At 36.0% G+C, this 17344-nt stretch overlaps 1 protein-coding gene across 5 annotated transcripts in view; it reads right to left on the reverse strand.

The window, feature by feature from the left end:
• Nucleotides 1–17344, reverse strand: part of LINGO2 (leucine rich repeat and Ig domain containing 2) — a 1218611-nt gene that overhangs the window by 311767 nt on the left and 889500 nt on the right. For all 5 annotated transcript variants that reach the window (XM_082467575.1, XM_082467576.1, XM_082467578.1 and 2 more), the window contains one exon: nt 6959–7117. The gene's annotated coding sequence lies outside the window, so the exon portion shown is untranslated. The remainder of the gene's footprint in view (nt 1–6958; nt 7118–17344) is intronic.

The raw sequence follows: 17344 nt of genomic DNA on the forward strand, positions 1-17344 counted from the left end.
TCTACACTAAAGGGCTACTAATATAAATGACCTGTATCGATCCAAAAATTCAATTTAGGGTGGTCATCGTTATTATTTTATTGCTATTGTCACTGTTGGATTCAATAGAAAGAGACATGATAGAATCAGGTCTTGGTTATCCTTCCTTTCACGTTGCTGCAGAAGAGACTTTGTAAAGATTATCTCCAGCAGTATCTTAATTTCATGCTAAATCTTATCCTTAGAAGGAATAAATCCCTTCTAATGAAATGTTCCCTTTGCTCACTCAGGGATTTCCTACTGCTTAGTCCAAACCCTCTTGCACACATTTTGTCAAGCTGTTAACCCCTGGCATGATGTTGCTCGACTTGCTGGTTACCTCCACAGTCCATCACTTCAATGCTACTTCTGTCACCACAGTGCATCCCCAAATTCCTTTCCTTTCCACCATGGGATTCCTCTGCCCCTCACTGAGGGCAACCATGAGCTGCTGAGAGAAAATGAGCCGCTCTCCAGTCCTGGCTTGTTGCCGACACCCACAGTCTAATCCTAAAAGGCCCTTCTGCCAAAGCCTGGAATCCCTTAATTTGCCCTTGGTTGATTCATTTTTCACCTCCCACTGCAGTTTTCTAGTCTATACTGTCTTCCCTCACACCTCAGCTGATGATCTGGATTCTGCCTTTTCCTGAGAAGACTGGAGCCAATCAAAACCAATAGTCTACAAAGCACTGACCAGAAATTCATGGAATTGTCTTGGATTTATCCCCATTCATCTCCTAGTAGGGTCGTAAGATTAATCATGACAGTTTTTAAAGTATTATTTTACTATGTTAAGTGTAGTGCTAATTCTAAATTTTCATTTCAAAATTAGTGTCAGTCTTTCTTATAAAATACATGTAACAAAAAGAAAAGGTTAAAGGCATAATTATATATCCTGCTTGATTAATGTCAGGGACCTCTAATGACAGTCTCTATGCATGTATTATATATTAAAGTAGTATTTCCAAATTAGAGAATCATGTCAACAGATCAGGATGATGTGTTTCCTGCTGTAAGAGACAGTGGTCCTTTCATAACCATGTATAAGCATCTGTGGATTCAACCAGTGGTGGATGGCATTCCACTGTACTATGCCATTTTTTTATAAAGGACCTTTAGCATCCATGGATTCTGTTATCCAGTGGCAAGGGGTTGGGGGCAGGCGGTGTCCTGGTTTTCAATGTGTTTTATTGATTCTAAAGATTATAATTTGGTATGGAAAATCATTCTGGTGATCTTTGGTTATAAAGAAAATGATTGTAATATGACATGTAACATGATTGTAACATGTAACATCATTGTAATATGACATGTATCATGACTGTAACATGTAACATATTACAATCATGTAACATGATTGTAATATGACCAATAACAGATTGATAAACAGGGCATTATCTCAAAGTCACAACACTAACCATAACTCATTGACCTGTCATCATTCTAAGAAGGACCTTGCTGCTATAATTTGATTAGACCAAGATCTCTTCAAATAACCTGAAGGAGAGAAATGCTTATATAAATAAATAATAATAATAACTACCACCACCACAACTAATACTTATTGAGTGCTTATGAGGTGTCAGGTGTTCTGCTAAGCACTTTATAACTCATTTACTTCTAGGAACACTGGTAAAATATTCTGACATTTGGCTGAAACAAATGGATTTCTAGATAGAACTGCCACACATATAGATTGTAAATAATAGTAATAATAATAATTAGAGCAATAATAAAAATAATAATCAATAATAATTAGAGCAGTAGCATATTTATAATGTGTCAGATTTCTGAGTGTTTTATAGCTATGATCTCATTTAATCCTCACAATTGCACCATGGGACCCCTACTAATATCTTCATGTTTCCTATTGGGAATCAAAGCTCTGGAATGATAAATAACTTGCCCAGGATCACATAACTGGTAAGTGTCAGAGTTGGGATTCAAACCTAGCTCTTAATTAAAGCCAGTACCTATAAATGTGACAGTATATTTACAACCACATTTTGTGATAACCTGCCTCCCCAAAATAGAAAAGGGTAGTTTGCTAGCATGGCAGTATTCCAGTGACTTCTACCCAGAGAAGTCCATACCCAACAGCACGGAAAGAGCCAAAACCTTACTTCTTTCTCCCAAGCACTTGAGATCCATAAAAATAAAAATTCAAAATCTGTGATAGTTTGTGAAAGAGAACTATACTTCATTTATAAAGGCAATGAGACATTTAGTAAATGTTATGCCTTTTTTTTTCTTGTTCCTTAATGTCAGATTAAATTCTCCATACCCGTAGACCTTTGGTACTATTATATGTCATTATGTGATTTAAAAATATTTGTTACTAAATAACAGCAGTGTTGAAAACCATAAGAGGATAAGATATCCTTGATCTAACAATGGAGAGGATGAATCAAATACCAGTGGCCCCACTAACAAGAGAGACATTTCCAACCGTTAAAAACTTAGAAGTTACGATTTTGATCTGAAGCACAAATGTTGATATTCATTCATTCACCCATCAGATATGTTTATTGAATTAGTATGTGGTTCTAGAATTTAGATCCTAGAGAAGAAAGACAAAGACCCTGGTATCAAGAATATTACACTTTAGTGAATCATATCTTCAGTACCTCAAGTATGCATATTTAGAAAGAAATTCTTCGGTTTTTCCCAGACTATAAGAGCACTTCTCTGAAAAACAGATGACTCAATCATACAAAATGTACTGAATCTGGTGTACTAATGGGGAGCCATACGACAATGGTAATGTTCAATAAGATAATTGGCGTTAAAGTGATGCTGTGAGTTAGGAGTTTCCTGCAGCGGAGGTGTTAATGCACCCCGGCTCATTAAAGGGTTGTGTCAGAGAAGGCTGGGTTGAAGTTCATTTTCATTCATTTTGTGTCTTCTTCAGGCTCCCTTTCCCAGTTATTTTCCATAGCTTTAAAGTGTTCCCTATTATTCTGACCAAATGTGCACTGTGATGGAAAGGACGTGATACTTTCAGCAGAATTACTTAATTAGGTTTAAGTAAGCAGTCTGTGCCAAGTAGGGTAGGTTTGCTGTCTAGCCATAAAAATGTGCCTGCCATGCATGCTGCGTTCCCAAGGAGTGAAACATAGTGATTGATGTGATGATAAAACGATGAAGGGAAGCATAAAGCCTGAGAGATAAAAGTCTCAAAAGGGAAATAAAGTAGGGTAGCAGCTGCCCCCATCTTAATTGAAGCATAAATTTCAGGAACAGGATCTGAGGCTTAATTTCAAGCGCATATTGGCAGAGAGTTTAGTGCATGTGTGTGTGTGTGTGTGTGTGTACCCTTGTGTGTGATGAAAACCACGTAAGTTAAATTCTATTCATCCTTTGTATGAAGAGTTTTCAAACCATTTCTAAAACGGGAAAAAGTTGCAAATATAGAGGTTTATGGATTGTCACTGAGAGGCATTCATTTCAGCATTTAACACAGATCAACAGAATCAATGAAGGGCAGGCACTGTTCTAGGCACTGGTGATACAATAGACTCTGAACCACACATTTCTGCACTCATGGAGCTCAGTGTTTTTAGTTTATCTTTTCTCCCTGCGCATACCTTCCCTGCCTGCTCCTCCACTCTATGCCAGAATCATTTTCTTACAGATTAGATTACATCACTTTCATATTTATAACCATGATAGTTGTGCATGAAAAACACGACAGTCCAGCCCCGACCTGTATGCCCCACCTCTTTTTGCATTCCTCCCTACACTCCAGTATCCAGGTTTCCATTCTCAAGCATAACATTTATTCTTACACCACGGTGACTTTGCCATATTGTGCCCTGAGCCTACAATGCCTTCACACCCATTTCCTATCAATTATAATTCTCCCCACATTTTAGCTGTGCAGCTGAAATGCCTCTTAAGCCTTAAAGATCTTTTAATACTCCTATCGCTTTTAACAATCCTTCATTTAGGTTTCTAGAGAATTTTGTTTGAAACACATCATTAAACTTTTTAGTTCATTTTGCCTGGAGTGAGCTGTTTAGTGTCTGTTTTACTTTGGGAGTGTGAACTATTTGAGGACGGGGCAGGGAGGGTTGCTAATTTGTTTCTGGCCACATACTGCTTTACATGTGGTTGATATTCAAAAATTGTTTGGGGAGCAAGTAAACATGTAGCCAAAAGTATTTAAGATTCATATGAGTCTTTTCATGATGGAAACAGCTACCTCACTAAGTTCTCAAAATTTTATTTTCAGAAGACCTCAGAATAAGAATAGTGGCATAGTAAGCTGGGACGAAGTGAGAGAGTAGCATTAGCTAGTGCGAAGCAGCTGCATAGCACAGGGAGATCAGCTGGGTGCTTTGTGACCACCTAGAGGGGTAGGATAGGGAGGGTGGGAGGGAGACGCAAGAGGGAGGACATATGGGGATATAGGTATACATATAGCTGATTCACTTTGTTATACAGCAGAAACTAGCACAACGTTGTAAAGCAATTATACTCCAATAAAGATGTTTAAAAAAAAAAAAAAAACAGAATAGTGGCACAGGTGAAAATGCCCACACTCTCTGCAGAGAGTAAAGGACACATTGGCTACACAGGTGCAACTTAAATGTTTTTCATTAACCACCTTGGAGACTGCAAATCCCATTACAGGGGACATGCGATTATCAGAAGTGCTTTGAAAAATCTCACCTTTTATATCCTGTCTTTATAGCTTAATATTGCTTCTATGTACAAGCATACAGTAATGTTATCTTGAGCTAGGCAAACTTTTACTTTAAAAATGCTTTAAGAAAGAAAAATTGCTTTTAGGCTAAGAAGCAGTGCAAATTTTTATGATTTTGTTACAAACTTCTGAGAACAGAATTCAGAAGTCTTGACGTTCTTTTAACTTTATGGAGAAGCTGACATGCATCACCATAAAAATGCAGCTGCCATTCTTACAAAAGAGAACAAAAGTGAATTTCAAACTAATATAAGTATAAAACTATGATGTATACATTTTCTGTTCATTTTAAAAGAGTCAGCCTTTAACTGGGAAAATATATGAATTCGCTGTCAAATCTTTTATGTCCAGAGGGCCCTTCTAAAGTGTATGTTTTTATATAGAACTGTGGAATTTACTATCTCTGTACACCCTAAGCAACAGGATTCACTTTAAAAGACTCTGTGAAGAGAAGTTATGTTTCTTTACGATCCTTGGATCAAAAGTATTGTTGTATACTTTTTTCTACATTGATGACATACAGTCCAAAAAGATAAAGTATTCTAAAGAAAAAAAACACATCTTACAAATGGAGAAGAGCTTTTCCTTTGTGACAAGATAAATAATTGCTAATAATTACATTAACACATGATTATTTACCTTAAAATAAATATAATTTTATCTCTCCCCTTTTTGTCTTTCTTCTTCTTTCTAAGTCTGATGTTTTAACATGCAACCCGATTTTGGTGAAAATATTGAAATAAACATAGTCAGGATGAAATTTATTTTGGACCCAGAGATTAAGACTTAAAAGCTTAAGAATATGGAAGTCTGTCATGAAGCGTTCTTGCTATAATTATTTGTTAGATACCAATGCAATGAAGCATGGAACTAGGTTGAGCTTTATCCCACAAATGCATCCTGCATGTTGATGTCTCTTTTATTTATAGACTTGCAGAGCTCTTCCAAATATGGGTAACCCAACTTGCCACAAAACAGGACAAACAATTATCCACTAACTCAGTTCATTAAATAAGGATTTCTGCCATGAGTTTGGTGATCTATACTATCTCTAACAAATTCAAAATTCATGACTAATTTGAGTTTCATACTCTCAGGATATCATCTTATAGACAAATAAGTTATTAGGGGATTGGGAACGGATATTTATTAAACTTTATAAAATCAATTATTTTCAAGTATTTTCAAAGTTCTCATTTATAACCAAATAATTATCTTAGGCTATAATTTATTGAGTTCCATTTTCTTTATTTTCAGAAAATAAAAGAGCTGTATTTGTTTAAAAAAAAATTAAAGAGTTCAAGTGACTTAGAATAATCTCTCTCTGTTGTTTTCTAAATGATTAAATTTTACTTATATTTTCTGTTTCTATAATTGAACTTAAAGAAAATCTTGCTTTGGGATTCATAAAATTTTGATGTAAGAGCTTTGATGGTCTTAAAATCAGAAGACAAGAATAACTTGTAGTTTCCCCAGGTAATTGTTGATAACAAATTTAAATTATGTTATAGAGGAAGAAGAGAGTTAAAGAGAAAGATAATAAGATCTGACCAAACTATGGATAATAGTTGAAAAGAGGTTCCAGAATGAAACACAAAAGTTGCAAAGAGAATAGTTGAATAAGAGTATGTGTAACATTTTAAATTCCAGGAGCCACAATGGACTATGTCATTGTGTTACCATTTAAAATAATACTTAGATGAACAGGATTTAGAATGATAAATACTTTCAAAGAAATAAAAGACAAAATAATGGTGTACCTTCTAAATTGGAATAACCTTGAAACATATATATAAGATCATATGCTATGAACTGATACTCAGATTTCTATAACATGTAAAATATAAATACTTAAAGGCAACACTTTCCCTACTTAACTTTCAAAAAGTACAACTACTTATTCCATTATAGTTCAGAGTAGTTCCTTAAAGAGGAAATCTCCTTAGCTTGCAATTTTGGGCTATTGCACTAAACTATCATCCATAGTATCTTGTGTCTGCTTTACGTGTATCATAAAATAACTTCCCTTTCCTCTTGAGAAAAAGGGACTCAATTATTACTATATCCGTTCTCCTGAATCCAAGGGAGCACCATTCTGCAACAACCTGTTCAGTGGACTTAGAAAGCAAACAGAAAAGCTATACATTATTCAATCCAACTTGGCAGCACACTAAAGCCCTTAGAAATGCCTAAACAAATGATAAATGATCAGATGTCTCCCTCAAATCTTACCTGGTTTACTCTTTTTAAAAATCCAATCCTTGCTGTCTACCATGCAAAGCTCTGGGCCACTGGGTGAAATCCAAACTGGGTAGTTGATCATGATAATTCCAACAAGTCATGGGCAGTAGCATCTCTCAGAGTCCCACAGGTCAACTCCTTGAAATGAACCTGCAACAAACAAGGTATTTCTTCATTTTAACTGAAAAACAGTGAACCATCTCCTAGGTCCAGGAGGCATCACTACTTAATCAATAAGGGAATCATAAAGGAGTGTGTGAGGGGCAATAGATGCCTCTCAAGGTGCTGATAAACATTAAAGCCAGAAGACTGAAGTTTATGTGTTACAGAGGTGTTTTTGCAGAGTGCATGCTTCTCTTCATGTTATTATTGATCTGTTTAAGCTGTCAGTGTAAATAAACCTTATTGATATTAAAAATCACACATTTTATAGTGTATACCCCTTCTCCTTCATGTAGGTGACCACTTGGAGTACTCGAGTATTTTTCTGACTCTATCCATACTATTCTCAGGGTAACTGGGAAATGAGGTTCAACAGGACAAAACCCATCAGCAGCTAGAAGAAAATCCACATGATGGTCTAGATCAAGGACAGTTTCCTTTGTGAGTTTTGACATTCCACTCAGTGTCAACATTACCAGGATAAAAATTGAAACACAACTGTGTGATAGTGTGTGAGAAACACCTTTGAGAGCCATATGTGATGGGCTTCAAATCCAGCAGCCACCATTATCCAAATCAAAATACAGACCATAAGACAGTAACCAAAATGAACATGTTGTAGCCAGAGTCTGTACACAAACAAATGACCAGAACCAAGGAAAGTAATTAGATAACTAACATTGGGGCAATCTACCACATATTTAATGCTTCAACTATTTATATTTATATGAGTAAATATGGTGTTTAAACTTCATAAGCATGTTTAACTTCCATTCAAGGAGAAAAAAAACCCATGCATAATCAACAACTCTTAATCGCACTGATACTTGCGACACAAATAACTTTGTTCAATAGAAATTTAGAAAGATACTGATGGACAGATTTGCTTATTGGTCTTCCCAGGGTAGCCTTAAATAATGACTAGATTTTTTAGCCACAACAACCATATTTAGTTATGCATATACAAGAAAAAAAATATTATTATTATTTTCTAAGTGGTGCAACATAAATGGCTGAGAGGTTATTCTAAGTCTATAGGGGGACTCGTGAGTGATTATATGCTGCAGAGTCATGGACACAGGTGCAAAGACTGATTTTAACAAGCCACAAAATGACATATCCTCATGCTCCTTGATTAGAACCTCAAGTATTCCCAGAAGTCCATGTGGAGATTTCATTAAAAGACACAGTAGTGAGATATCCTTTTGTGCCATTTCAGCAAGAATGGTAAGACGGTAAGGAGCTGAAGTCAAATGCATACCTCAGAATAAAATGCAACACTTCAAAATAAGTCCTTAAAAAAAAGACATGTATACCGGGACACCAAATAACCATTGTGCAATTCAAAACTCAAGTGTTGTGTTGATGCTATTAGTGTCACGCATAAATACCCACACACCCAGACACACACAAAATGGCTGAAATTTTCTAATCTATTGATCCAAGCTCTGGTATTTATTAAGCTAAAATCTTAGTCGACTTCTGGATGCAAATGTTTCTATTCATGCCCTAAATTATTTTCCTTCTTTTCTTCTTTGAGGATACTCTGAAAATTATCAAATCAATTATTTTATAAAACAAATCTGTTTCCATGAGTAGTAATCCTTTTTGGTCTCTTGGTGGCCAGGCAGGGTATTAGAAGAAGTCATATAAGGGTAAACTAAATGACAGGAAAGTGGAAATTAAACATAATCTCCAAGCTACAGAACTGACTTTGACTTTGAAGTGAGAAATTTTTGAAAGCTACTTGTTTTGGAAGGCCCCATCTGTGACCTAGTGTGACTTCTAATACTTCAGTTCTGCCACTTACTGTAAAAGAATGAAACTAAGTAAATTGGCATAACTATTTGCTTTCTAAAATGGCTTTATTTCATTATACAGTAACGATGCTATTGATCCCTTCTTTGAATGGGTAGGTTTTCTCTGTGTGTGTGTGTGTGTGTGTGTGTGTGTGTGTGTGTTAAGTAGTGAATGAAAAGGTTTTCCACTGACCACTGAACTCTGATTCATTCATTAACACACTTATTCATTCCACAAATTTCAACTGAGTACCTCAGTTGTGCCAGATATGGGATTAGGTGCTCAAATACATAATGAAAATGCACTTATTCTCCCCATAAAAAGTTTACTGTTTATTCTATTCTGATTTGTTAACATACACTGGTAACCAAGAAAGGTAGCAACATTAGACCAAATTAAAATAATTGGACTTATTTTATATCCCACCCACTATATGATCAGACAAGGGATTTTATGAAGTTTGCCAATGAGCAAAGCATTACAGACCAAGGGTAAGCTACAATACGAAAGGACTGATATACCCAGTCAACTCACGTACAGTTTGTACTGGAAGTGATGGTTTTGTGTCACTCTTAAGCCCACTAACTGACTGAGTCATGATGGTTCCAAAAAAATCCAACCAGTTAGGTTCTGATAGTACATTGATATTTCTGGCCTCCAACACAGAGTCAGTGCCTCCCACAGGGGTGTATTAGGCATTGCAGTACAGTCCTGTGTGGTCTACACCACAAGTTAACAGATTTTGGTGGGGGCACTATTATACAACAAGTTGCTTCACATAACTCTTGTATTATTATTCCATTTATTTTCTCAAAGAGGATATATAAAATTAAATGCATGTATTCTCTTTAAAGAGAAGTTCATGAGGTGTTCATAAGAAGTACTAATTCCACAATATTGGTGTGAATCTTTATTCTAAGACCAATTTTTAGAATGAAAAAAGATGCTTGAAAGTTTTGTACTTCCCTTCCCCTGTCTGAAGATATGATGTTGAATAAGGACATGAAAACAAAAGACACAGATAATACTCTAAAAATACTCTTAGAAATTAAGTAAAAAGTTAAGAAATTTTTACTAATATCAATGTGATTTCCAAATGGTTTAATTTTCTCCTATTTTCTCATCTTTTATTTTTTGAGTCTCTGCTTATTACTGAAACAACTAGTCTGAAAACAAGCCTTATAAAAAATAAATGTTTTTCTTATTTTTGAGAAATTTGTATTCTTTTAAGAAGAAATTTGAATGAGTACATTAAATTGTGTATAATTTATACCTCAACAATGTTGATTTAAATTTTTTAAATGCATTTTGACCGTGTTCAAAGAGGTTCTAGATAGGGGCATGGGATACAGAACCTATTGATAAAATACTGTTGTATGTGAATCTTAAATAAAACAAAACCAAAATAAAATTTTTTAAAAAGTAGAAGAAATTCAAACATTCACAGACCCTGTTTTCTTGTTTCTTGGTCTGGCCTTTAGTGTTCTGTAATTGAATTTTGGTCTTCTTTGTCTTTCTTTATGCACACTACTACTGCCCTTTTAGTTTATCTTATAGCTTCGAAGAAAGCTTTCCAAAGGATCCCCTTAGCACCTAGGCACTCATTTCTTAGGATATTGATTTGTACTTGTTGATATGATGCTCTTTAAACTTTATCTCATGGATGTGCTTCATGTTCTCCATGGACGCATGTTGCAAAGCCCTCCAGGTAGCCAACAAAACCATACGAGCACTCAGCATTCTATGAGCTCAGTGCATTTGCTAAATGACTGCTTAGCAAATTCTGCAAGCTTTGTATCTAAGTTGCTCATTTTTCCTCACAAACCTCAAGAATACAAACATCAGGAATATAGGAATAGGTAGGTTATCAGTGGTCAAAGTTATGAGGTTTTCTGCCTTAGACGTTTGAAATATGTCTCCTTTTATCAGTGATATTGGAAAAGGAAAGGTGTCACCATTTTTTAGTCATAGAATTATCGTTTCTAACTTCTTTCTTTTTTCTTCATTTAGTCAGATGTAAAATTCAGAGGTTATTTCCCAGCAGGCAGGAGTCATCAACAAAAATCATTGCTACCTCTATGTGCCCGCTGCTGTTTTCTATGTAGTTTCTCATTTAATTGTCTCAAATACCATGTGAAATAAGTATTATAATAATATCCACTTTATGGTGATGAAAATAAAGATTTTAAATTACTGCCCAAGGACATAGAGCCTTTGAAAAAGAGAACTAAGATGTGCAGCTAATTGATAGTGCCGTACTATCAATTCTAAATTCTTGTAAATTGAATATGAGAGATTTGCTCAACCTACAGATGAAAATCTGACTCTCCAGGAAATGAAGTGACATCCCAGAGGTCATAAGATCACAGCAGGTCTGGGTGAGCACCTAAACTCATGATGCTCCTATCTTTCTGATACACTACTCTCTTATCCAGCTTACTCTACATGGTGTCTAAACAACTTTATCGATTTTCATTTCACTTGTTCTTAAAGAACCATGTTTTGGGTAGGTTTTATTTTAGAAAGAAGTTACCAAAGCCAACAAACAAAATAACAGGATTTCTGAGTACTCAATTGTAAAGGAGCTTAATTTTCTGAAAGCAACAGATTGACATATTTCTCTCTCTCTTTTGAGCCAGTTTTTTCCAATGAAAAAAATATAGATACAAGGAGAAGACTGCATTGATAGATTGTGACAAAAAGTGTATGATTAGATTAAAATATAAATAGCACATTGGTGTTTTGCTGATGCCCATTTGGTATGTTTTGCTATGTTATTAGTAATTACAAGCTTAAGATAATATTCTAAGATATTCATTTAACGTTTTTTTTTTTCAGAAACACAGCAGGAAGCCCCCTAAATGACATAAAACAAAATCTAGGGCAATTCAATCAACATACATCTGAGAAACCAGTGCCTGACACTCAAACACAAACAATTCTCCACGTCTGCTCAAAGATGCCTAATTCTGAATTTAATTATGATCTAGAAAATGCCAACTAAAATAGTGCATATTCTTGCTTGCTTTTTTTTAAATGAGGGATTCAGTCAGTTACATTCCCCAATTCTCCACACAAACTTGTCTCCATTCTTTTTCACTCCTTTCCTGTTTTCTCCTTTCTCTGGTCCCTTCCTTCCCCTTTCCTCCTTTTCCGTTCCATCATTGTCTTCTCTTCCTTCCTTTCTTCCTTCCATACTTCCTTCGATCTTCCCTTCTTTTCCTTCCTTTTTGACTTTTCATCTCAACAGACTTTTAAGCAACTATTAGGTTCTATATAACTGTTCTGGGCTCTGAGGATAAGGCAAGTACAAAGATTCAGTTCCTGCCCAGGTATTGCTCAGAGTCTAGTACAGTGGACAGAGAAGTAATCCAATGTATTACAGAAGAGGGGTAGGGGTCCAACCTGCATTGACTTCTCCAGAATTTGTCAGCCTTGAGTAGAAAAACAGTGCATAATTTGACTCTAGTTGGCTTGGCCTGGTCAAATGAGAACTTACAAACAAAACTGAATCATCCACATAGAGGCTACACAATACACTACTTAATAACGAAGTGATCACTGAAGAAGTCAAAGGGGAAATAAAAAAATACCTAGAAACAAATGACAATGGAGACACGACAACCCAAAACCTATGGGATGCAGCAAAAGCAGTGCTAAGAGTGAAGTTTATAGCAATACAAGCCTACATCAAGAAACAGGAAACATCTCGAATAAACAACCTAACCTTGCACCTAAAGCAATTAGAGAAAGAAGAACAAAAAAACCCCAAAGCTAGCAGAAGGAAAGAAATCATAAAGATCAGATCAGAAATAAATGAAAAAGAAATGAAGGAAACAATAGCAAAAATCAATGAAACTAAAAGCTGGTTCTTTGAGAAGATAAACAAAATTGATAAACCATTACCCAGACTCATCAAGAGAAAAAGGGAGAAGACTCAAATCAATAGAATTAGAAATGAAAAAGGAGAAGTAACCACTGACACTGCAGAAATACAAAGGATCATGAGAGATTACTACAAGCAACTCTATGCCAATAAAATGGACAACCTGGAAGAAATGGACAGATTCTTAGAAATGCACAACCTGCCGAGACTGAACCAGGAAGAAATAGAAAATATGAACAGACCAATCACAAGCACTGAAATTGAAACTGTGATTAAAAATCTTCCAACAAACAAAAGCCCAGGACCAGATGGCTTCACAGGCGAATTCTATCAAACATTTAGAGAAGAGCTGACACCTATCCTTCTCAAACTCTTCCAAAATATTGCAGAGGGAGGAACACTCCCCAACTCATTCTACGAGGCCACCATCACCCTGATACCAAAACCAGACAAAGATGTCACAAAGAAAGAAAACTACAGGCCTATATCACTGATGAACATAGATGCAAAAATCCTCAACAAAATACTAGCAAACAGAATCCAACAGCACATTAAAAGGATTATACACCATGATCAAGTGGGGTTTATTCCAGGAATGCAAGGATTCTTCAATATACGCAAATCAATCTACGTGATACATCATATTAACAAATTGAAGGAGAAAAACCATATGATCATCTCAATAGATGCAGAGAAAGCTTTCGACAAAATTCAACACCCATTTATGATAAAAGCCCTGCAGAAAGTAGGCATAGAGGGAACTTTCCTCAACATAATAAAGGCCATATATGACAAACCCACAGCCAACATTGTCCTCAATGGTGAAAAACTGAAACCATTTCCACTAAGATCAGGAACAAGACAAGGTTGCCCACTCTCACCACTATTATTCAACATAGTTTTGGAAGTGTTCGCCACAGCAATCAGAGAAGAAAAAGAAATAAAAGGAATCCAAATCGGAAAAGAAGAAGTAAAGCTGTCACTGTTTGCAGATGACATGATACTATACATAGAGAATCCTAAAGATGCCACCAGAAAACTACTAGAGCTAATCAATGAATTTGGTAAAGTAGCAGGATACAAAATTAATGCACAGAAATCTCTTGCATTCCTATACACTAATGATGAAAAATCTGAAAGTGAAATTAAGAAAACACTCCCGTTTACCATTGCAACAAAAAGAATAAAATATCTAGGAATAAACCTACCTAAGGAGACAAAAGACCTGTATGCAGGAAATTATAGGACACTGATGAAAGAAATTAAAGATGATACAAATAGATGGAGAGATATACCATGTTCTTGGATTGGAAGAATCAACATTGTGAAAATGACTCTACTACCCAAAGCAATCTACAGATTCAATGCAATCCCTATCAAACTACCAGTGGCATTTTTCACAGAACTAGAACAAAAAATTTCACAATTTGTATGGAAACACAGAAGACCCAGAATAGCCAAAGCAATCTTGAGAATGAAAAATGGAGCTGGGGGAATCAGGCTCCCTGACTTCAGACTATATTACAAAGCTACAGTAATCAAGACAGTTTGGTACTGGCACAAAAACAGAAATATAGATCAATGGAACAGGATAGAAAGCCCAGAGATAAACCCACACATATATGGTCACCTTATTTTTGATAAAGGAGGCAAGCATATACAGTGGAGAAAAGACAGCCTCTTCAATAAGTGGTGCTGGGAAAACTGGACAGGTACATGTAAAAGTATGAAATTAGAACACTCCCTGACACCATGCACAAAAATAAACTCAAAATGGATTAAAGACCTAAGTGTAAGGGCAGACACTATCAAACTCTTAGAGGAAAACATAGGCAGAACACTCTATGACATAAATCACAGCAAGATTCTTTTTGACCCAGCTCCTAGAGAAATGGAAATAAAAACACAAATAAACAAATGGGACCTAATGAAACTTAAAAGTTTTTGCACAGCAAAGGAAACCATAAACAAGACCAAAAGACAACCCTCAGAATGGGAGAAAATATGTGCAAATGAAGCAACTGACAAAGGATTAATCTCCAAGATTTACAAGCAGCTCATGCAGCTCAATAACAAAAAAACAAACAACCCAATCCAAAAATGGGCAGAAGACCTAAATAGACATTTCTCCAAAGAAGATATACAGATGGCCAACAGACACATGAAAGAATGCTCAACATCATTAATCATTAGAAAAATGCAAATCAAAACTACAATGAGGTATCATCTCACACCAGTCAGAATGGCCATCATCAAAAAAATCTAGAAACAATAAATGCTGGAGAGGGTGTGGAGAAAAGGGAACCCTCTTGCACTGTTGGTTGGAATGTAAATTGATACAGCCACTATGGAGAACAGTATGGAGGTTCCTTAAAAAACTACAAATAGAACTACCATATGACCCAGCAATCCCACTACTGGGCATATACCCTGAGAAAACCATAATTCAAAAAGAGTCATGTACCAAAATGTTCATTGCAGCTCTACTTACAATAGCCAGGACATGGAAGCAACCTAAGTGTCCATCATCGGATGAATGGATAAAGAAGATGTGGCACATATATACAATGGAATATTACTCAGCCATAAAAAGAAATGAAATGGAGGTATTTGTAATGAGGTGGATGGAGTTAGAGTGTGTCATACAGAGTGAAGTAAGTCAGAAAGAGAAAAACAAATACAGTATGCTAACACATATATATGGAATCTAAGAAAAGAAAAAAAAAGGTCATGAAGAACCTAGTGGCAAGACGGGAATAAAGACACAGACCTACTAGAGAATGGACTTGAGGATATGGGGAGGGGGAGGGGTGAGATGTGACAGGGTGAGAGAGTGTCATGGACATATATACACTATCAAATGTAAAATACCTAGCTAGTGGGAAGTAGCCGCATAGCACAGGGAGATCAGCTCAGTGCTTTGTGACCACCTAGAGGGGTGGGATAGGGAGGGTGGGAGGGAGGGAGATGCAAGAGGGAAGAGATATGGGAACATATGTATATGTATAACTGATTCACTTTGTTATAAAGCAGAAACTAACACACCATTGTAAAGCAATTATACTCCAATAAAGATGTTTAAAGAAAAAAAAAAACTGAATCATCCCCTGAAAGTTCCCAAATACCTCACTCTTTAGAAAGGGATCCTTTAAATGTTCAGAATTTACAAACAAATGCCTCAGGGTCAGCCACATCACTCAAATGTGAATATAGCTTGGTTGACTACAGCCAGAATACAAAGGGACAGTTAATGGTGAAGTGAAGAAAGCAAGCTTAGCCTTAGGGCGTTACAAACATTTTAAACACCACTTTTGCCAAAGAGAACAAGTTTGTGAACTGGTTTTGGTCATTGGCCACCAGTTTGAGATCCTACTTTACAACTATTGAAGAGTCACCACCCACTGCTGTCTAGATGTGGATCCCACTCCCCTACCTCTTGGCAAAATCCATGGTGGGTAAAAACCTCTCAAGAAATCTTTCTAGTGGAGAAAAAAAGCCCTTTGGACTAGCTCATCAAAATCACCAAAAAGTATGTTTAATAGTGTGGCTTCTTGGGCACCACTCCAGAATGAATAAACTCCATTTTTGGAGTGAGATTGGAAATTCTACAAATGACAGTTCCCTAGATTACACTTAGACACACTAATGTTTAAGAATCACTCTTCTAAAACAAAGCCTATTTTTGACGTTTTTCAATACTTTCCCACAGGTTTTAATTTATAACATTTATTTCTCTTTAATTTCAAATAAATTAGCCTATTTTAGAAAAATTATTCTTCCATGAATTGCATAAACTGAGAAATTCCCTTTAATGACCAGTACTTTCCCTTCAGATATTTAAGAACTTATTTTAATGTTCAATACATACATGATCTTCATCACTCTTCTTATTTAATATAACTTTAATTTTTTGATAACAAAAAAGACTTCCTAAAGATAGAGAGAAACCATTATGGGCAGCTGGAATCATTATAAGAAAGGAGGAATCAAATTCTTTTTGGTGTAAGGCAGCACTGTACCTAGAATGGGAAACAAGAAATGAAGGGAGCATGGTGGTCTCATCAGAAGTTCCATTCCATGAAGAAGAAGCTTATGTCTCTATATGTGACCACCCTCAATAACAGTCCACACATGGCAGGAGTCTGACAGCAATTACACTTCCTGATGGGATGCAGCTAGCGTGCTTGAGATTCTACAGCTCCTTTCAGAGGGGTGGTGGTGTTAGGGTGTTTCAGGAGTTAGAGAGCATTTGAGAAAGAAGGGTTAGGAAATTAACAAGTATGTGGCAAGTAACCACTGTGAATTAGTGTGTTGTGCTGGATGCTTTACATACATGTTCTCATTTAATCGTTACAGCAAACCTGGGAGACAGATGTGATTATTTCTACTTGGCGACTGAGAAGACCTAGAGTCAGAGAGGATAAATAGCTTGCCTAGGGTCAACAAGCCAAGAGGGGGAAGCAGAATTTAAACCTCTGACTTCTTAGTTGCATAGGCCAGGCTTTTTCTAACATAATAAATACTCCGTA

This window comes from Balaenoptera physalus (genome assembly GCF_965194825.1).
Source record: "Balaenoptera physalus genome assembly, chromosome: 7".
Lineage (NCBI taxonomy): Eukaryota > Metazoa > Chordata > Mammalia > Artiodactyla > Balaenopteridae > Balaenoptera > Balaenoptera physalus.